The following is an 8439-nucleotide window of genomic DNA, read 5'->3' as shown; positions in this document are numbered from 1 at the left end:
AACCGGAGCACCCGGAGGAAACCCACGCAGACACGGGGAGAACGTGCAAACTCCACACAGTCAGTCGCCTGAGGCGGGAATTGAACCCGGGTCTCTGGTGCTGTGAGGCAGCAGTGCTAACCACTGTGCCAAAGGCACAACAGAAATATGGAGACTGTTTAAGGACCACTTGTTGTGAGTGTTGGATAACTTTGTCCCACTGAGACAGGTAAGGAATTGTAAGGTGAAGGAGCCTTGGATGACAAGAAAAGAGGAGCTTCTCGTCAACAAGAAGAAAGAAGTTTACTTAAGGTTGAGGAAGCAAGGATGTGGTACAGTTTTAGACGATTAGAGGGTAGTTAGGAAAGAACCCAAAAATGGACTGAGGAGAGCTTGAAGGGGGCACAAAAAAGTCTTCGCGGGAAGGATTAGGGAAAACCCAAAGGCGTTCTACACTTACATGAGGAATAAGACATTGATCAGAGAGAGAGTAGGGCTGATCGGGGATAGTGGAGGGAACTTGTGCCTGGAGTCTGAAGAGGTAGGGGAGGCTCTAAATGAGCTTTTTGCTTCAGTATGCACCAGAGAGAGGGACCTTGTTGATACTGAGAACATCATGGACCAGGTTAATAAGGTTGAACAGCTTGATATTAAGAAAGTGGATTAGCTGGGAATTCTGGGAAGCATCAAGATAGATACAACCCCAGGGCCGGACCAGATATATCCTAGGTTACTACAGGAAACGAGGAATGAGATTGCTGCACCTCTGGTGATGATCTTCCAAACAGTGAAGACATCATTGAGGAGTGGGATAGTTTAGTGAACTCTCTGTTTCAGGAATAAAGAACCCAGTTGAAAGTTGTTGGCAGCAGTTTGAGGACATATGTAGGAATAAGATGGGGAGGACTAATATTATTGGGCATGAGCTGGAAGCAGGGAATGCTATTCTGATAAAACAACACCCCTACAGACTTCATCCTTTCAAAGCCACACAGGTCCTGAAGGAAGTGGATGCAATACTCAACGAAGATATCATCGAACCGAGTCAGACTGAGTGGAGTTCGCCAATTGTGATGGTTCCCAATTTTGTGTGGACTATTGGAAGGTCAACGCTGTAACAAAATGTGACTCATACCCAATACCAAGTTTGGAGGACTGTATAGCGAAGGTTGGACAAGCCAGTTACATCACAAAGTTGGACTTACTGCATGGTTATTGGCAGGTACCTTTATCAGAGAAAGCGAAAGATGTTTCTGTGTTTGTAATCCCAAATTGGCTATATCAATTCAAAAAGATGTCTTTTGGAATAAAGAACGCACCAGCCATATACCAAAGACTCAAGAACAGAGTTGTGGCTGGGTTAACAAACTGTGCAGTTTATCTGGAAGATGTAGTGATCTTTAGCGAGTCATGGAAAGATCATATAGCACAGTTGGCAGAGCTCTTTGAATGATTATGGGAAGCTGGTCCTCCCTGATGGTATAATGGTTAGCATTCGGCACTTTTATTGCTGCAGCCTGGGTTTGATTCCCTGTGTGAGTTTGCAGGAAATTGAATAACATGAAATGAACTAAAAATCCCTTATGGGCAGCATGGTGGCTCAGTGGTTAGCACTGCTGCCTCACAGCGCCAGAGACCCAGGTTCGTATCCAGCCTCGGGCGACTGTCTGTGTGGAGTTTGCACATTCTCCCTGTGTCTGCGTGGGTTTCCTCCAGATGGTCCAGTTTCTTCCCACAATCCAAAGATGTGTAGGTTAGGTTCATTGGCCATGCTAAATTGCCCATAGTGTTCAGGGATGTGCAGGTTAGGTGCATTCGTCAGGAGAAATGTACAGTAAAAGGGTAGGGGAATGGGTTTGGGTGGGATACTCTTCAGAGGGTCGGTGTGGACTTGTAGGGTTGAAGGGCCAGTTTCCACACTGTATGAATTCTATGAAAGCAAAACTAGCGATAAGCTTAAAGAAAACAGAATTCGTGAAGGCAGAAGAGACATTCTTGGGACATAACATCAGTCATGGAAGGATAATTCCAAGGAAATGTGAAGATGAAGGTTATTGAGGAATTTCCACGATCAACCATAAACAAAGAGGTGCTTCGATTTTTGGGACTAAGCGGATTCTACAGGAAGTTTGTTCCAAAATTCAGCAGCATGGTGGCACAGCTAACAGGTTTAGTAAAGAAGAACACAAAATTTTGGTGCACAGAACAATGCCTGGAGGCATGTGAGAATTTAAAAGCAGTATTAACCACCGCACCATTTTAGCTACACCAAATTTTTTGAAACCCTTCAAAGTTGCAATTTATACTAGCAATATAGGAGTTGGAGCTGTCCTGCTACAGGAAGATGATGATGGAATTGAACGGCCAATTGGTTACTTTTCAAAGAAACTCAACACCAACCAGAGAAAATACTCTACCATTGAAAAAGTAATATTGAGTTTGGTACTGGCCTTACAACATTTTAATGTTTATGTGACAAACAATGGGACAGAGGCAGTTGTGTACACAGACTACAATCCTCTTAATTCTTTGAATGATTTAAAGACAAAAATGAGACTCTTTCGTTGAAGTCTTATGTTACTGACTTTTAATTTAAAAATTGTACATGTTGCGGGTCATAAAAATACGATAGCAGATGCCTTATCGTGGATTTAAAGAAAAAAAGTGCAGATACGATTAAACAGATTCCAATGTGTGTGTGCAGAATTTAAAATGAACTTAGATTAATGACCTATGTATTTCATTGTAATGGGATTAAGAATTAGAATAAAAAAAGAAGCCATCTTTTCATTATGATGGCTCATATTTTTCTTAAGGGGAGAGATGTTCTGAAGTTGACGGTGTGTACTGTACCCAAGAGAGAGTGAAAGCTGTTTGGAACTGAGAGCTTACAAGCACCTATGATATAACAAGAAAGCAGTCTGTAAAATTGAAAATATGTAACATTTGGCTGTGAAATGGAATACCTGAGTTGGTTGTTGTTTTGACTACAACTTGCATTTAACTGATTAGTTTAAATTATGCCCCAGGATACTAAAACCCAATCAAGTTTGAATTTTATTGGTTTGCCAACATTGAACCAATGAGACAATCCAATTTTGGGGATACAAAAAGGCAGAAAATCGGACAGAGTAACTGCCATCAACACAGATCCATAAAATTAAGAAGCACACTTTATCAATAGTACCTGTTCATATGGAACATATTTGCAGTAAAAAGAATGAAGATGACCCAGGGAGATCTTCAGCAGGAAGAAGACAGATACCAAAGGTAAGTTGATGTAATTTTAATAAGTGTTTTATTGCAACAGTATATTGTTATAGAGTTGGAGGCAGGTAATAAGCAGTTAAGAGAAAGGGAGGCTTAGAGTTATAAATAGTAGTTGTTTAATGTTCATTTTTAGAGTTAAAGAATAAATTGATATTATTTTCTTTAAATAGGTGAATTTGGGAGTTCTCTGTCACTCATATTTTAACAGATTATGAGGCAAGGTGAGTTTTTCTGGTTGTTTGGTTTAATTAACAGAAGGGTTCACCACCACATCATAACAGTGGGACTACCTACAGCATGTGGGACTGTAACAGTTCAAGAAGGCAGCTCCCCACCACCTTCTCAAGGGGACAACTAGAGATGGGGTAAATGTTTGGGTAGAGAATGGTCTGTGAATGACCAGAGAGAAATGAGTAGATACAACCTGTCTCGCACATCCAGATTCCTTTGCCACTCGTTTGGAAAACCATCATTGTCTTGTTTTATTTTCCTGAATGACCACTCCCTTGGAGGCAGAGGTCAGATATGACGTTTTACCTCAGAAATCAACTCACGATTTCGTAAACACAGTTCCTTTGACATCTCTTCATGCAGTATCAAACAAAAAATTAAATTTCAAAGGAAAGGGCTGTTCTGTCATCACAGTGAAATCAAAAGAGTGGACAATGATGTACGTGTAGTTGGACATGCACAATGTTTAGTGCCTCACCCTAATATCCCCAAGGGACAGTTAAGGGGTGACTGCATCACTGTGGGGGAGGGTAGGGGTCATATGTAGACCAGACCAGATAAGATTTCCTTCCCTGAAGGGACAGCATAGTGTCCCAGTTGGGTTCTCCCACAATTAACAAAGATTATCATGAATCTTAATTTTGGATTTCACTTTATTAAAAACGAAATTCAAACCCTACAATCTGCCACACGTCCCCAGCACACAGCCTGTACCCCTGGATCAGTCGCCTAGTCATTATACTGCTAGGACATTATCACCCCCTGCTGGATATTATCAGAAAGAAACATCTTGTACAGCAAAATAAAATGCAAAGCCCCTCCAGAAAGGCCTTCAGAACGATAAAGGATTAACTGGCTATGAGACAAAACATGGGCGTTGGAGAGATGGTGGGTGGTAGGTGGGTTGAGGGGGAAGAAATTAGAATAAACATTGAAGATTCCAAGTAAACAGCACCCCTCTTGGATAAGATTAAGTGCACCCTGTTTGGTTGAATGAGGATACATAACTAAAGATAACAAATGCTGGAGAGCAAGTTAACATTTCATGTCAGGATAACTCTTCATCAGAGCTGAGGTCAAGTGTGGAGGTGACACCATTTATGCTATAGATTTAGCGGGGGTGGATTGTGGGGTAGGTAGTGTAGGGTGCTGGTGATGAAAAGATGTTGACAGGTCAGATTAAGTGGTTGGAATGTAAGGATGGCAGAACAATACTGTGTCTCCTGCCAGACACTAAGTCCAGAAAACTGTAAAATGCCTAGTTTGAAGACCGCAGTGTTAAAATGTCCAGCTACAGGAAGTATTCTGCAAAATGGTCATCCAGTCTGCCTTTGGTTTCTCCAATGAGGGGTCAGTCATGTTGGGTGCAGTGAGCACAATACACAAGATTGGAGGAGGTACATGAGAAATGCTGCTTCAACTGGAAAGACTGTTCAGGCCCTTGGATGGTGAGCAGGGAGGAGGGGAAGGGGCAGGTGTTGCACATTCTGTGGTTACATGGGAAGGTGCTCTGGAGAGTTGAGTTGGCGTTGGTGGCTGTGAAATGAACTAGGGTGTCCAGTAAGGAGTGATCCCTGTGAAATGCAGACAAGAGGAGTTAGGGGAAGATGTATTTGGTGGTGGCGTTTCGCTGGGGTTGTCGGAAATGGCAGAGAATGGTCCTTTGAATGCGGAGGCTGGTGGGATGAAAGGTGAGGTAATGGGGAACCTGAACACGCTGCTGTGAGTGATGGGAGGGAGCAAGGGCAGAAGCATGGGCAAGAGGTCAAGTGTGCTTGAGGGCCCTGTCAACCACAGTGAGTGGGATGCCATGGTCATAGAGGAGCAAACTGTCTCAGCAGTGCTGTTTTGAAAGGTGGCATTACCCAAACAGATGTGACATAGGTGAAGCAACTGGGAGAATGGGATGGAGTCCTTGCAGGACATGGAGGGTCATCAGCTGTAGTGACGGTAGCTGTGGGAGTCAGTGGTTTTGTAGTGGATGCCAGTGGACAGTTTATTGTCCAAAACTGAGACAGAGATGTCAAGGAAAGGAAGTGTTGGGAATGGACAATGTGAAAGTTATAGAGAGGTGAAATATGGAGGCAAGATGAACAAAATTTTCAAGGTCCTGGTGAGAGCATGAAGTGGCACCAAAGCACTCATTGATTTACTGAGAAGGGGGTTGTGGGAGGGGGCCAGTGTCGGACTGGAACAAGGATCATTCTACATACCCAATAAAGAGGCAAGGCATAAGTGGTACTCATGCGGGTGCCCATAGCCACTCTTTTGACTTGGCAGAAGGGAGATGAATTAAAGGAGAAATTGTTCAGCCAGGTGGAGGAGAGTGGTAGTGGATGGGGATTGTTCAGGTCTCTGGTCGAGGGAGAAGCTGAGAGCTCTCAGACCATCCTGGTGGGGAATGGCGATATAGAGGAATTGGACATCCATGGTGAACAAGAGACAGTTAGCGCCAGGGAACTGGAAATTGCCAATATGGAGGGCATCAGAGGAATCGTGGATGTAGATGGGCAGGGTCTGGACAGGTGGACAGAAGATGGAGTCAAGATAGGAGGAAATGAACTCGGTGAGGCAGGAACAGGCTGATATGATGGGCCAACCAGGACAATCTGGTTTGTGTATTTTGGGGAGGAGGTGGAAGAGGTCTGTCCTGAGACTACCAGGTTGGAGACAGTGGAGGGAAGACCTCCAGAGGTTATGAGGTTGGTGACAGTCTTGATGTTTAGATGTGGGATCATGGTCCAGGGGCGGTAGGAAGGTGTGTCCAAGAGCTAGCATTGAGCCTCCACAAGGGAAAATTAGTGCACCAGATTACAAGAGCATCACCTTTCGCAGTGGTTGGACAACAATGTTAAGGTTGGACTAAGAGAGCAAAGTGTGGCAGTTTCAGAAGGGACTAGGTTAGAGTGGGTCAGTGTCAGTGTCATGTCGCCAGTTTTCAATGAAAAGATTGAGGACGGGTATGATGTCAGGGGAAGGGATCAGTGGAACAAGGGACCTCCAACCTTGTAGTCTCCCATCCCTGGATAGTCTGTTTCCACCAACTTCCCAAACTCCACAAAGCAGACAGGTGAGCAGGTCTGGAGATTGTAATTGATCACATCACAGAGATCTACAGCTCAGAGAAATAAGCTGTTCAGCCTATTGAATCCACACCAGTCAAAAACAACCTCCTAATTGTTTGAATACCCATTTTCTCAGAGCCTTGTATGCCTTGGCTTCGCAAGTGGGCATTCAAATACCATATATACTCGAGTAATAGTTGATCTCGTGTAAAAGTCGACTCTCTATCTTTGGCCAAATAACTTGGAATTTTCCATACATCTCGTGTAAAAGTTGACCCTAGTTCTTCACAGATAACAGATCGACGTCAATGTGCCACCCGTCACATACTGCTCCAGCTTTCCAGTCTGCCGGGTGTTCCGCCCCACTCCCAATCTTCCAGTCCGCTGGCTGTTGTGCTCCGCCCTGGGTTTTCAGAATTACCACAACTCTTTTTTCCCTATATTCTTTTAGAGATCATTTGGGCTTCTGCTAATAACATAGTATGAATTTTGACGGGTATGAATTTCAGCCCCTGAAAAGTAGTGCCCATGTAATACTTGACCCCATTAATTTAAAGGTAGTCAACAGAATTCGACTATTACTCGAATGTATATGGTTCTTCTTCAAGGCGGTGAGGATTTCTGCCTCTCCCAACCTTACAGGCAGTGAGCTCCAGATTCCACTCACCCCTCTGGGCGAAAAATGTTTTACCTCACATCCCCACGAAAGCTCCTGCCCCTTACCTTCAGTCAATGCTCCCTGGTCAATCATCCCTCCACCATGCCTGCAATCCCTACAGAGTAGAAAGCTCAACAATGCCTCCAGTTCCTCAGAAGGCTAAGGAAATTCAGCACATCCACAAGGACTCTGACCAGTTTTCATAGCTAAACTATAGAAAGCATCCTATGCGGATGTATCACAGCTTAGTATGGCAACTACTCTGCACAAGACTGTGTGAAATCATAGAGAGTTGTGAACACGGCACAGTTCATCACGCAAACCAGCCTTCCACCTATACTTCCCGCTGCCCTGGGGAAAGTAGCCAACATAATCAAGGACCCTTCTCACCTCAGTTATACACTCTGCCATCCTCTTCCATCAGACAGAAAATACAAAACTTTGAAAACATGTCCCAACAGATTCAAGGAGAACTTCTTCCCTGCTGTTATCACACTTTTGAACAGATCGTGCATATATTTGAATTGGTCTTTCTCTGTAACTTCTCTGTAGCTGTAACATCAAAACTGCATTTTGTTCTGTTACCTTGATGTTGTTATGTAAGATATAATTTGTAGATAGCATGCAAACAATATTTTTCTCTGTATTTAGATACACGTGACAAAAATAAACCAAATCAAAAAGAGGCCATTCAACCCATTGACTCTGCACTGACTCCCGGAAGAGCATCCTCCCCAGCCCAGTAACCCCACATGGGATTATTATCATGGCTAACCCACCTAACCTGCATACTTTGGGCAATTTAGCATTCAACCTAACCTGCACATTTTTGGACTGTGGGAGGAAACTGGAACCCCCCAGACAGATATCCACGCAGACACAGTGAGAATGTGCCAACTCCACACAGATAGGCAATTGAGGCAGGATTCAAACCTGGGTCCCTGGTGTGGTGTGGCATCTGGGCTAACCATTGAGCCACTGTGCCCCCTTAATAAGGCTGGGTTGTACAATGATACACTAGCAACATTGTAGTTCATGGACTTTGTTAATTGACATTAACCAATGATCTATATCCAGCAAAGGGGTTAGTAGTGATTTAATTTTGATTAAACTTGAACAGACAATGGGCAACCTGCACTGTGCACTCGTGTAGTTGACTATTGGGGTGGCTCAGTGGTTAGCACTGCTGCCTGATAGTGTTAGGGACTCGAGTTCGATTCCAGCCTCGGGCGACTG

This window comes from Chiloscyllium plagiosum, chromosome 12 (genome assembly GCF_004010195.1).
Source record: "Chiloscyllium plagiosum isolate BGI_BamShark_2017 chromosome 12, ASM401019v2, whole genome shotgun sequence".
Taxonomy (NCBI): Eukaryota; Metazoa; Chordata; class Chondrichthyes; order Orectolobiformes; family Hemiscylliidae; genus Chiloscyllium; species Chiloscyllium plagiosum.
This window is presented reverse-complemented; position numbering follows the sequence as displayed.